General features: G+C 43.0%; 1 protein-coding gene, 1 non-coding gene and 1 pseudogene across 4 annotated transcripts in view; 1 reads left to right on the top strand and 2 right to left on the bottom strand.

Moving 5' to 3' along the window:
* The window catches only part of HECW1 (HECT, C2 and WW domain containing E3 ubiquitin protein ligase 1), a 454,397-nt gene that overhangs the window by 356,917 nt on the left and 82,811 nt on the right, over nt 1-14,669 (bottom strand). The window lies entirely within an intron of this gene.
* LOC112621906 lies at nt 363-463 on the top strand (annotated as a pseudogene).
* LOC112621911 lies at nt 13,583-13,644 on the bottom strand. Its single transcript, XR_003118838.1, has one exon. It is a non-coding gene; the product is annotated as a U7 small nuclear RNA (small nuclear RNA).

A 14,669-nucleotide genomic window follows, 5' to 3' on the forward strand; every position in this document is an offset into this window, starting at 1 on the left:
TTCAGAGAATTAGTCTATTGGAGAAAAGATTTGAGAAAATCACTCAGATGTCACATGAAGATCTGGAAAATATGAGGGTTTCAATAATAGGGAAGAGAAATGAAAATGTCCATTATCTATTAAAAGGAGTTCCAAAAACAGAAAAAGAATATGGGAGAGGAGGGATGTTTGAAGGGATGATGGTGAAGTTTCCAGATATAAAGAAATATGGAATTTCTAATTGAGGCAGCACCACAACTCCTAATCTGAATAAATTAAATAAATCTACACATAGGTACAGCTTAGTAAATCTGCAGACCATAAAAAGACAACTACTTTAATTACCAGGAGAAGAAAGATTATCTCAAAAGTAATGTCAGGGTTCATTTCTGCAATGCACCTGTCAGAATTGGAACAGTAAGAGAAAATAAGCATGGCTCCCCCATGAGACGACATGCCAAACTGTGAAGCATTCCATGTTTTTTAAAGTACAATAAGCCAGGAATAGAAAGTTATACACCACATGTTCTCATTCATACCTAGAAACTAAAAATGTTGATCTCATAGAGGTTAAAAGTAGAGCAGAGGATACTGGAGGCCGACAAGGGAATGGGGAGGGAAGGATAGGGAGAGGTATGTTAAAGGACATAAAATTTCAGCTAGACAAGAGGGATCAGTTCTAGGTTCTATAGCATGGTAAGATGACTACAGTTAACAGTAATATATTATATAGTTTCAAATAGCTATTAAATAGAAGGAGCGTATTGAATGTTTCCAAGACAAAGAAATGATGAATGTTTGAGACAGCAAATATGCTAATTACCTTGATTGCATCACTATCCACCACTTTGTACCCCATGAATATGTACAATATTGTTTGTCAATTTAAAAATAGAATTTTAGGCGGGGCACAGTGGCTCATGCCTGTAACCCCAGCACTTTGGGGGCCGAGGTGGGCGGATCACTTGAGGTCAAGAGTTCGAGACTAGCTTGGCCTACAAGGTGAAACCCTGTCTCTACTAAAAATACAAAAATTAGCCGGGCATGGTGGCATGCCCCTGTAATCCCAGCTACTCTGTAGGCTGAGGCAGGATAATTGCTTGAACCTGGGAGGCGGAGGTTGCAGTGAGCTGAGATCGCACCACTGGACTCCAGCCTGGGTGACAGAGCGAGACTGTCTCAAAAATAAAAAAATAAAAATTTAAAAAGTAATGGAAATTAGACACCAGCACCTTTTTACAAAGCAGCAAAGGACTTCAGAAAATAATGCAATAATATATTCAAAGTGCCACATGAAAATACAACAGCTATCCTAGAATTATGTATTTAGCAAGTCTGTCTTTCAAGAATAAGGGTTAACTCAGCTATAACAAAGACCGAGAGAGTTTTTCATTCTAAATAGCTTAAAGATTATTTCAGCGCAAAGAATACTGAATCTAGAAGTGAGTTGGATTTAAGAAACCATCTGAAGAGATGAAACTGGCAAACACTTTGATTCACTTAAATATGAACTGAGTGTAAAAATAATGATAAATGACCAGACCTAGAAGTTTACAAAAAGAAGGAAATAAAAGCAGCCCCAAGTATGGGAGGTGGGGGAGGGAAGCTGGGCATTGTAAGTCTTTTGTGGTGTTAGAGTACAATACAGAGATTAATGAGCTTCAGTGTTCATAAAGTTAATTATGCCTCTTAAAAAATGAAAGTTAACCACTAAAGAATTGAAGTAGAACACATTACTTCCAAGTCAGTGGGGGACTGAGGGGAGGAAAGAAAGCTATAAAACAAAACGTATTTGATCCAATGGAGAGGAGAAGAGACAAAAAATAAAAGACCAAAAAAAAAAAAAAAAAAGCATGGTAGACCTTTTTGGCCAACGCTTATCTTCACACTCCATTTCCCTGTCCTCTCCCCTGTCTTCCTAACCCCTTGATTTACAGAATGACAGAGCCTCCCGGAAGATCCTCTTGACTCCGTGGCAGATCGGCTGCTGTGTTCCTGGTGTCTGTTCCCAGAGCTCTCAGAACTCCATCATCAGAACCCTTAAAATGCTCCCTTGTGAGTGCACATGGTGGAGGCTCATCTAAAAGTATTAATTCATGTGTTTCCTCTGTACATTAATTTGCTCTCCAGTTCCAAAAGATGGGTTTTCTCCCCTAGTCCAATGCAAAGAGGAAACAAAGAGGAGAAAGAGAGCCACAGCCTGAGCACCAGATGATGTCTGCTTATGGAGAATTTTAGTGTCCAGGGGGAAGAAGTGGCAGGGGAGAGAGGGTGTCCTGGATGGGGAGGGATAACACATACCTTCTCCTTGGAGGGCTACAGGAAAGGCTGGAAGGAAGATGGTGCCCAGCTGTGCTCAGTGTAGGAGGCCCCCAGCCCCCTGCACTGTGGACCACAAATCATCCAACAGCCCTGGGCACTTATAACTCCCCCGTCATCTTGCCCTGAAATGAGAGTAAGGGACCTGAAGACCTTGGGTAGGGGTAGGACAGAAGGGACCTTGTCCACTGACCAGGATGAAACTGAGGAGAACCGATTATAAATTTTCTGAACAGCTGAAGCAGCTGTGGTCACAAGACCACTGCACATGGCCAGGCATGCTGTGGAGTGTACAACCTGCACGACATTCTTACTGCAGACACAGTGAGCTTTGTTTTAACTGCCAATGTTGGGACAAAGACTCTCCTTGACCAGACTCTATTCAGAGTTCTCAAGCAGGCCTTGACCTTGGCCTAGAAGAACTACAACTTGCAGCGCAGGTGATTTCATCCACCCCACTACAGGAAAAGTCTTGAATAAACACCAGCATAGTTCCTATCAGTTCCAGGCTGTGTTCCTAGGATGACAATTCCAGCCCCCTTAAAATGCCTGCCTGAGAAAACTCAATGCTGCCAAAAGAATTTATTGTTTGTTTGGGAGGCCGAGGCAGGCAGATCACAAGGTCAGGAGTTTGAGACCAGCCTGGCCAACATAGTGAAACCCAGTCTCTACTAAAAATACAAAAAATTAGCTGGGCATGGTGGCAGGCGCCTGTAATTCCAGCTACTTGGGAGGCTGAGGCAGGAGAATCTCTTGAATCCAGGAAGTGAAGGTTGCAGTGAGCCAAGATTGCACCACTGCACTCCAGCCTGAGCGACAGTGCGAGACTCTGTCTCAAAAAAAAAAAAAAAATTTACTGTTTGTTTCAGACAACACCTGATGATAGGCCTCTGAGCTCACTTTTCTTAGAACATTTACTTTAGAAAGCTTGCAATTATATATTCTTTCTGTGCCCCTTTGAGATAGAAACCTTCTACCACCCAGAAATGTCCTCTCAAGTATGTGGGAGCCATCTCTTCGAAATGCAAACATTCAGTAAGATAGCTCTCTTGTCTCCCAGTTCCTGAGGGAGAGTAAGATCCTAACTTCTTTGTGGGGCCTTGATCCAGTTGGCGAAACTATGTCCTGTCCTAAAGATAGAGACTTTTGTTTCTCCTCCAGGTAAGTGTCAATTAACAAACCCAGATGGCCTAAACCCATAGACTACCCCCTTACCTTCCTTTAGTCCCTTTCCTTTAGCACATACCACCTTTGTCTCAGGGGAGCTAAGCTGAGGTTTCACTGAGGTCTCTTCCTTACTGCAGTAGTACTGACTAGAATCTGTCTGGTCTTCTTAACTAGTGTCCAGCTTTGTGTTTCTTTGACAATTCCAAGCTGGGGCCAAAAGTTCCATGAGGTCATGCCTGTCTTGTGTAATTGGCCACCAGCAGAGTCAAGGTGCTCAGTAGATATTCACATAATGGATAAATGAACATAAGATATTTTTTTCACTTAATTTGCACTATGATAGTGAGTTGCATCCTTTAACTGCCATCTTGCAAAAAATACAGTGCTGGACAAATGAATGCACCAAGAAAATGACTTAGGGTTTCTTGAACAAACTCTACCGCCAACTAATCATGGAGTGATTTCACTGCCATGGGTTTATTTTGTTTATTCAACAACCTTTACATCAGTCATGTAAAATGGTCTTCAGTTTCAAGCTTTCTTTTGAAATTTCCTCAGGATAAGAATGAACTAACACAATGATGGAGCAACAAAATTAGCTGCTTTGACACCTACTGTTGAAGAAGGCAAAAATATTTATTTATTATGGTGCTGAGGTATAAGATCTCTAACCATAATCTGGCAAGAACTGCAGGAATTATTGATATCTTGAGCTAAATGTCACAATCAGCATTCTTGCTAAGCAACAATTCATTTGTTATTACAAGTTCAAAATAAATTATTCAGGTAAGACAAAGACAGTCCATTTATAATTCAATTTGTGCTTTTTTCAGCAATATACATCTAAACATAGTGAATACAAGACATTACATAATAGCAAGAATTGTCAGCTATTAAATACATATAATTTAAGAAAGTGGGGTATAGAACTGCAAAAGGATTATAACATTAAAATACAATAATACTTGTGATATGTTACTGATGACAATATACAATTACCCATTAAAAAGTGATGTGGCTTGGCCGGGAGTGGTGGCTAATGCCTGTAATCCCAGCACTTTGGGAGGCTGAGGCGGGTGGATCATTTGAGGTCAGGGGTTCAAGACCACCCTGGCCAATATGGCGAAACCCCATCTCTACTAAAAATACAAAAATTAGCCAGGTGTGGTGGCGGGCACCTGTAATCTGTAATCCCAGCTATTTAGGAGGCTGAGGCAGGAGAATCGCTTGAACCCGGAAGGCAGAGGTTGCAGTGAGCCAAGATTGTGCCACTGCACTCCAGCCTGGAGGACAGAGTGAGACTCTGTTTCCAAAAAAAAAGAAAAGGAAAGGAGAAAAATTTTATGTTTATAATCTTATAATAATTAGTAAGCATATGAATGTGGAAAAGAATATGGAAAAGGAAGGATATTTTTCTTTTTGGTCCTGTAATTATTGTCATTATTGATGTCATGGTTTTAGTGCCCAAAACCTGCACACACAATTTTTTGATGAGAGAGAGATCCTATAAAGTACAGAACTTGACCAAAACAAATGAGAAACCTGTTGGGACAGGACAGTGTGCATTGTGCAGACTCTAGCACGAGACTCTGTGTTCAAATTCTGGCTCTGCCACTGACTAGCTAGGTATCCTTCAGCAAGTTAGTCAACTTCCGTAGACCTTGGCTTTCCCATCTACTTGTATTTCATAGGGTTACTCTGAGGATTAAATGAGTAAGTGCTTAAAACAGTATCTGGAGCATCATGAGTAGTTCAGTGTTGGCTAAGTATTATTTTTATTATTATCAAGTAACCTGTTTACATAGAAGGCTCCTTGTTATGAATGTTTCTGAAGCTCTCACAGATAAAATGTACTTTGATTCTACCCCAGGGTCATAAGTCATACTCATTTCACATGAACCATTATTTTAGTCAGTCCTTTATCTATATTTGAACATTTAGGCATTTTTCTTTTTGCTTTTATGTTCTAATTTTTTTTGTTTTTGAGACGGAGTCTTGCTCTGTCGCCCAGGCTGGAGTGTAGTGGTGTGATCTCGGTTCACTGCAAGCTCCACCTGGGTTCACGCCATTCTCCTGCCTCAGCCTCCAGAGTAGCTGGGACTACAGGCGCCCGCCACCATGCCCGGCTAATTTTTTGTAGTTTGTTTAGTAGAGACAGGTTTCACTGTGTTAGCTAGGACCGTCTCAATCTCCTGACCTTGTGATCCACCCACCTCGGCCTGCCAAAGTGCTGGGATTACAGGCGTGAGCCACCACGCCTGGCCAATGTCCCAATGTTAATGAAATCTTCAAGCATATAATTTTTTCATTTAGTTGTAAGAATTCAGCGTAGATATTTCTCTCCACACAAGACCATTCTCTGGACATAAGTCATTGCAAGACAAATTCTCTGACCAAGATTCCCTAGTCTAGAGTTTAGGAGAATTGCTGATTTTCTTTGGTGACTTTGTGCAGGAAAAAGACTTGGAAAGTGGAATTGTGAAGAAAACCTTAGCTTTACCACTGGTGTACCTTAAGTCACAAATCTACCATGGGGAATGTAAAGATGAATTAACACTGGCTGTTCCATTACTGTTTTTCTTATCATAATTACCCTAAAAATATTATAGGTTTACAGAAAAGCCCCGTGGCATCCCATCGTGTGGGGATTCTCAATTTGACTTCTGGGCATCCTTCCTCCTTTTGTGTTAACACAGCATGCTTCCCCATGAACACACACAGAGGTAATTCTCTGTACATCCTGCCTCTACAGGCTCGTGGACTTCCACAGCCTCAACTCTAGAAGAAAGACTCAGAAATCTGCATTTCTAGCATTTCCAGCTTCCAAATCCCCTTCTCTGGAGCTCTGTGATTGGGACTGCCTCTTTCATTGGCGTGTCCTCTAATTCACCATGCCCAGAGAGCAGGAGGGACTCGGGCAGGCCAGTCAAGGGACATTTTGATGAAAAGGAACATCAAGGGCCAGTGTGTGATGGATTTGAGTCCACCCTAGAGCAAGTCTGTTACTTTCTGTCCATGGTCTTCAAGCTAGATAACACACACACACTTCCCCTATCACAAATGTCCTTCTACCATGTTTCAAAATAACAGAGGTACGGCCGGGCGCGGTGGCTCAAGCCTGTAATCCCAGCACTTTGGGAGGCCGAGACGGGCGGATCACGAGGTCAGGAGATCGAGACCATCCTGGCTGACACGGTGAAACCCCGTCTCTACTAAAAAATACAAAAAACTAGCCGGGCGAAGTGGCGGGCGCCTGTGGTCCCAGCTACTCGGGAGGCTGAGGCAGGAGAATGGCGTGAACCCGGGAGGCGGAGCTTGCAGTGAGCCGAGATCCGGCCACCGCACTCCAGCCTGGGCGACAGAGCCAGACTCAGTCTCAAAAAAAAAAAAAAAAAAAAAAAAAATAACAGAGGTGTATCTTTGCCACTGTGAATCTTACATAGACTCTGGAAATAAAAACCTTCTGGAAAATGAAGAAAGGGTTAATGAGATCATGTCCTTGTGAAGCTTCCTTCCGTCGAGGCACTTTGGTAAGGTTTCCCATCTTGCTGGCTTTGTAACTATTTTTGTTTAGGGTAAAGCATGGAAACAGAGTCAGAGGTGAGCATGCTGGGCCATGTTGCTATGTTTGATAATAAGACTTACTACCCAACAGGGAGGCAGAAGTGGTAATAAGTTTTGAAGACCCTGTTTCTTCTATTTCCCAGCTGAAGCCAAATTGCTCCTGCAAGAGCTGGCCATAAGAGCAGAGCAATGAGCCCAGGACAAAACATTGGCAGCAGAAGAGCTTTATTTCATCAGACAAGAGAACACGGCAAAGCTCTGTGTCTCACCTGTGTATTTATCTTAGAAAGTAACCTCAGAAGTGGGATGGCCATCTTAGCACACACATTAACACAAAGGTTTGAATCTAAATAATTGGAAGGTAGGATTTCCCAACAGAGAATAAATCTGACTTGGTTGCTGGATTTGCTAAAGAGGACTGGCTTTGCAGATTTTGTTAAAAGGTGACCATTTTACTAATTGAGTGACATGAATGAGCCAAAATTTGCCATTCTCAAGTTTTTGACAAAAGTATTTTAAAAGATTTGAAAATACTGCATCATATTACAAAGGTGTACTAACTGAACAATATTTCAATCTTACTTTTTCTTACAGTATTAATCAATTATAGAAGGTATCTGTAATAAAATAAGTATAATTAATGTCATTTAGGAAAGCCTTTTTTTGGTAGATGTTCCAGAAACTGAGACAATGACTCTAATTTGGGCCAATGAACTCTGTTTGAAAGTTAGCTGGTTTCTAGTACCTTTATAAAATAAAGGAGAACCTAATCAAATTGTCAGATAATAGGACCTAAAAAATAATTTTTTGTGATTTTTGGCACGAGCCCTGGAAGGAGTTATAAAAATTGAGTGACGCTTAGTGACTTCCTCCATTCCTATGTACTTATTCACAGACCATAACCATGGCCCTAAATACAAACAGAATTGAATCTTAAAATTGCCCTAACTACTTACAACAGTGAAATTAAAAAACAACCACAACAACAAACCAAACATATATATATATAGAATTGATGCCAAAACTGTCTCATTTTAACAGGAAATAGCCCGCAGTCGTGGGTACTGGAACACCAGAGAAATAAAAGCCCCTTCCTACTCAGTAAGAGATACATTTTGGATAAAATTCTATATTTTTTCTACTAAAAATGCATAACATGTGCAATCAACTGTGTACGAATCACAACTGTAAAATATATTAATCTAGATATTTCTCATATATAAAAACTCTATGTTTACAAAGAATTAAAAAAATCTAATTCTCACTATGTACTTATTTTTGTTGACAGGACATATGACATAGTGATGAGGAAGACTTCCTGTCAGAGGGATATACTGTATTAGGATAAAATGCAGTGGGGTTGGTGAAATAGAAATGTAAGTTCCAGGGGGAAAAGAATAATGTAAATATTCAACTGTTAATGAAAAGCTTTACATGTATTTTATAAACTGATCATGGAAACTCTCAAAGTCTATAATATTCAGATTTCATAGTACATCCTGTCTCTACAGGCTCATGGACTTCCACAGCCTCAACTCTAGAAGAGACTGATCATGGAAACTCTCAAAGTCTATAATATTCAGATAGCCATTCTTACACAGATAACTTTATTGCAAAATGTCGATATTTAAGTCAATACAGATAATATACTTTGATACTGATTAGACTTATGAAACACATTTTTTAAATGTCAACATTAAAAGTGCAAAACTCGTGAGTTGAAGGGAGAGCTAAAGACAGGCAGGCAAACTGTAATCATAAGAGACCAGGCGTGCAAAAGGGAAGCACAGAGGCTGTTCCCTGAGCAGGAGCTCTCAGCTTGCCTGGAGAAAACCGTGGAGAGAGACAGTGGGCAATGAGGGTCTGGAGGGTTCTCCGTGTGGAGGCAGGATATTTTGACTCTCTTATATTGGATTTGAGGTCATTCCAGGCTTTGGAACTGGGAAGGGAAATGGTTTAGCTTAGCATTATTAAACAAATACAAGGTAGGAGGCAGGCTCTGAGAGCCTTCAGAGGAACAATAGACAGCTAGCTCTTGATGAGAACGCTGGAAAGGGTGCTTCCTACTTCACCAGTTCTCCGGGGAGAAGAACACGGCCAGCCCAAAGGGGTCTCAGGAGGACTGCGGGTGTGCGAGGATGTGTGTGTGCACGTGAGTGTGGAGTGTGTGTGAGTGTGCAAATCTATAGTATGTGTGAGAGTGTGGAGTGTGTGAGAGTGTGCAAATCTGTATTGTGTGTGAGAGTGTGGGGTGTGTAAATGTGTGTGTGGTGTGTGTGAGTGTGGGGGGTGTGTGTGAGATAGAGTGTGGGGTGTGTAACTATGGTGTGTGAATGAGTGTGTATGACTGTGGGGTGTGTATGGTGTGTGTGGTATGTGACTGTAACTGAAGGGTGCGTGTGAGATAGAGTGTGCAGTGTGAGTGTGGGGTGAGTGTGGTGTGGTGTGTGACTATGGTGTGTGAGTGTAGGAGAGAGTGTGGGGTGTGTGACTACGGTGGGTGTGTTAGGGTAGGTGAGTGTGTGAATGTGAGTATGAGTGTATGTAAGAGAAGTACAAGTGTGTGACTGGTGTGTGTAGGATGTGCTTGTGTGTGAGTGTGGAGTGTATGACTATGATAGGTGTATGTAGGGTGTGTGTGTGTGTGACAGAGTATAGGGTGAGTGTGCGAATATGTGTGGTAAGTGTGTGGGGTGTGTGAGTGGGTGTGTGAGAGGCTGTGGGATGTGCGACTATGGTGGGTGAGTATGTATGGGGTGAGTGTGCGGATGTGTGTGGTGTGTGTGAATGTGGGGTGTGTGTGTGTGTGAGAGAGAGTGTAGGGTATGTGACTATGGGTGGGTATGTGTAGGGTGAATGTGTGAATGTGTGTGGTTGTGTGTGAGAGTGTGGGGTGTGTGACTATGGTGTGTGTGTGTGTGTGTGTGTGTGTGTGTAGGGTGTTGGAGTGTGTGCGTTGAGGGTCGAGATGACTTAGGGGCAATGTCAGGAAAGACATGGGTTGTCATTGCTCAAGACTGAACGGGGCAGCCACAGCTCACAGAATCAGGGACCCAGTGCCGGCTCCAGGGTCCTGTGAACCAGCGCCTCCACCGAGAACCCTGTGCTGGGTTTAATGCTCTGCTGTCGCCATCCTGAAATCCTTAATAATTTTTGCACAACCTGTCCCGCATTTTCCTTTGTCATTGGGGCCACGGTTATGTTGCCAGTCCTGGAAGCGGTCTCCCTTCGTCAGAGGCCCCCACCTGCCCAGCATACTGACATCCCCTTCACCTTACCGCTCCTCTCCCAGTGGGCAGAGTCCTGCTGATCCTTGTCTTACCATGTGCCACACCTGTTCTTCATGCAGCAGTGCCTGATACAGATTTAGGGGCTCAGAAAATGGAGAAATCGTTCAGGGCTGGGGGAGCTATAGAAGTTTATTTAGCAGAGGCAGCGATTGCTCTGTGCCAAGAGGCAGGTCCCACCCTCTCCTTGGGCCACTGTGCACGGTCCTGGGCATCTGTCCACCCAGGACGCATCGCTTTGCAGGGGGCTAATCAATGCCTCTCCACAGGTGGCAGGAAGGCGTTCTAGGGCAACGGAGCCTTTCTCTGATTTACATAAAGTCATCATCTGGAAACGTTGTTTCTCTGTGAGTGTGTGGGGGTGGGTGGGGGGATTTCGCTCCCTCTTCCACTGAATGAGTGAGTTCCTATCATGGTAAGACTGTGACCCCCACCCATGCCCCAAAAAGAAGAGATTTTCCTTTTTCTTTTTGTTCTCATCTTTCCTAATTTTCTTGAGTGTACACAAAACAAGAACTATTTTTTTTTCCTCCATAAGTTCTCCTTTGGATTACATCACACTAGAGAAAGGTGCCCTGGGACCAGGGATGGGGGCTTTTGTGTTCCAGTTAATAGGCGTTTTTTCCTTTCTTTAAGAATTTAATTTATTGGACAATATGAATGAGTTTGAGAGATATGTGCCTGTCCTTTAGCTCACCGATCTCCTACAACCATCGGTGCTTTTATGAAATGAATATGATGCACACACTACCATGTATATACTTAAAAATGACTCAAGGGCAGGGGGAAAATAAAACTCAATTTAAAACATAGTTCAATTTTTTTCTCACTTTCTGATGTACCTGAATGTAAAATATTACAAATTCTCCTTCATATGAGTTTTAAAACTACCATAGATTTAAATTTAATAAATAAAGTATGTAATGTAACTTCAAACTTAATTAAAAACTTGCCGAGCTGACTTCGTAGCCGTGCATACTGTGGAAGAAACTATCAAAACGCACTCCTAGCGCCTCTCCCCGGAGCCCGGCCCATCTCCCACTCAGGGCAGAAGTGTGCAGAGAGAGCGGCCCACTGCACTTCTTCTGAGGGCGTTAAATCAATGAGGCAGGAGATTCATGCATATGCAGTTACCCTCTGAGAGCCGAGACCTGTGGCAAACTACCCTGGACTCGAATGCTGAATGAGATCATCATAGAGGTGTTGGCTGTTTGTCATCAAAGCAGGGTTCACTTATGCAAAACTGAACAATCGAATGCAACAAACCCTAGACACCGATTAAAATAGTTGTCTTAGAAACAATAAGACCTATTTGGGTTCAGATAAAATCAGGTAAAGATAGAGGCAGTGCCTACTTTTTAAAATTAAAATACCTGCAAAATACTAAACTCTTTAGAATACCAAAATATCAAAATCCCATAATGTATCAAAATTAAGAAACAAACACATATCTCCTAACAGTTTTGGAGAGGAAGAAGAACAATCATTTGCCGATAGGAGGGATTTCACCCGCTATAGCACACTGATGGTAAGATAAGAATAATACAAAGTGGTTGCAGGAGATGTGGAAAATTCCAGGCGGCAGTTTCACATGACTAGCAAAAGGACACTTGAAATAGCTGCAGAAGCTGTGAGCTTATAAAATCCTGAAAAATCAGGGTGTGGACCAAGTTGGCTAAGACCGACTGGACCCAACGTGGTGCCGGATTTGGCCTGGGTTTCTCCTAGAACCTCATTATATGCTCATTAACATCCTCAATCACACACCCACCACCTCGTGACAGTTCTGGGAATACCTATATTTGGTGTAAAAACGGGTGGCACCACAGTTCTGAGAAATTTCTACCTTCTTCCAGGAATTTTCATGAATATTCCACCCCTTGGTTAAAGAAACCCATAAAGGTAGCAGCTCAAATCCACGGGGCAAACTCACTCTTTAGTATGCCTGCACTTCCTTTTTTTGAGTATGTACTTTTTGTTTTGCAAATAAATCTCCCAACTTTCATGATATTTGGATTCATCCTCAAGTTCCTTCTCACAATTGGTGTCAAAAGTCTGGACATCGGCTTGAGTCCAGGTCCTACCGGTATCTGGGGACGACCCCAGCCCACCAGTATCAATGGTGCCAGCCTAAGATGGAAGTGATGATGCCCGTGGGCTCTGCTTTCTGGGGCAGTAACATAAGAAGTATGGCTACCAAGCGGGGAGGGCTAGTGGTTGTTCAAGTTACCAGGCAGATCTGCTGCCCTGTGGCTGTGTGGGCAACTTCCTGAGGCAGCTAGCCTTGCCCAGGGCCTGGCCCCCAGGGGATGCCTTTGTGTGTGGATGGAAGTTGAGAGCTCCTTTAGGAAGCCTGACAAGGTGACACAGGGCTTCCCAGACTGTGTGACCTCACATACAGTGCAGTGCACAGCCCTGTGAAGTTTATATTCCCCTTTTAAGACTGAAGCCCCAGTAACGAACACCATACTATTAGCACTTCTTTCTTTTTCTTGGGAAATAAACAGAATTAGCAATATGTGACAGTTATCTATTGCTATTAAGTCATTCTTAGGATCTGGGAATCCTGCTATGTAAAAAGTAAATCACACTTGTGGCAGTAAGTAAGGGGAACACAATGATTGCCAAAGTCTTGGGGAAAAAAATCTCCCTCATTAAAAAATAGTCCTTCAGAGAAACCTTCATTGGGCCTGCCTCAGATGAGGTAGCAGGGTGCTGAATGCTGGTTGCCACAGCACAGTTATTTTGGCTCAAGGAAGGTAATAAAAGGTGAAGAGTGGCCGGGCGCAGTGGCTCATGCCTGTAATCCCAGCACTTTGGGAGGCCAAGAAGGGCGGATTACCTGAGGTCAGGAGTTTGAGACCAGACTGACCAACGTGGTGAAACCCTGTCTCTACTAAAAATACAAAAACTAGCCCGGCTGGTGGCAGCTGCCTGTAATCCCAGCTACTTGGGAGGCTGAGGCAGGAGAATTGCTTGAACCTGGGAGGCAGAGGGTGCAGTGAGCTGAGATCGTGCCATTGCACTTCAGCCTGGGCGACAGAGTGAGAAAGGGTGAAGAGCATCCCCTTCCCCTTCTGTTGAAGTATTTGCCTGGTTGAAACCACAGAGCTTGGCCATCTTAAAGGATTTCAGGTAAAGGTCAGGGCAGGGACTAGCCAAGAAAAGAAGGTCCTTGTCTCTGATTTGAGCAAGATTTTGCAGAAAAGAAGGGTCCAGGGAGCACACACACAGGTTTATGATTTTTCTTTCTTTTTTAGGGTAAGGGTGGCTTTCCAGTAAAGACCGGAAAACCTGCTAGACAAATTCTCAAATAGCTGTAATACTAGCTTTATGGTTTTTCATGCACTGCATCTGAACTGATCAGAGAATGAATGAGAATCCCAGATTTTTAAGGAAGAGAAGATCTCACTTTAGTTCAGCATTTAAAAAAATGCCTACTAAGATTAAGATTTAGTGATTAAATGCTGACTAAATACAGAAATTACCATGGTCTTATAAACCAAAAAATAGAATTCCAAGTCCCTCAACTGACTGAACAGATCCTCCTCTTGGCCAAGAGGACCCAAAGAAACCTGAAAAACCAGTTCAGGCCATACGGGACATGCCCCATGATACCCTCCTCCCTTTGGAGTTCAGGCACAACTGACCAGCATTAACATTAAAATAGAGATCCCAAGACTGACAGAACAGACTCTTTGTAACTCTTTGTAATAAGTTACCAAATTCCAAACATGTTTGCATAGCATCACATAACACATAGCCAGTGCTGAAGGGAATCAAAGTATTTTACTCCAAAATACATTTTTTGACATATTTTGAAATGGCCCTGCAAAGCCGTCTCTTGTGGGGGGGCATTCATAGTCTGCAGAGAATCTCCTTCCCTTACTAGGTCTTTCTGTTAGAGTACATAGTTAGGCAGACATGAACAGAGCAGGAGAGGCCACCCAGGAATGTCAACCTGTATGTAACCTTCAGGCAAAGGTCAGGCAGTTGTTAACTGTCTCTCTAAAATAATAATTGGTTGCAGCCAGTGCCAGGGAAAGGCAGTCTCCCACTAGATAGAAAATATGTGAAGTGGTCAGGTGCAGTGGCTCATGCTTGTCATCCCAGCAATTTGGGAGGCTGAGGCGGGTGGATCACTTGAGGTCAGGAGTTCAAGACCAGCCTGGCGATGGTGAAACCCTGTCTCTACTAAAATTACAAAAATTAGCTGGGTGTAGTGGCAGGCGCCTGTAATCCCAGCTACTTAGGAGGCTGAGGCAGGAGAATTGCTTGAAACCGGGAGGCAGAGGGTGCAGTAAGCCAAGATTGCGCCATTGCACTCCAGCCTGGGTAACAGAGCAAGACTCC

This window comes from Theropithecus gelada, chromosome 3, assembly GCF_003255815.1.
Source record: "Theropithecus gelada isolate Dixy chromosome 3, Tgel_1.0, whole genome shotgun sequence".
In the NCBI taxonomy this organism is placed as follows: Eukaryota; Metazoa; Chordata; class Mammalia; order Primates; family Cercopithecidae; genus Theropithecus; species Theropithecus gelada.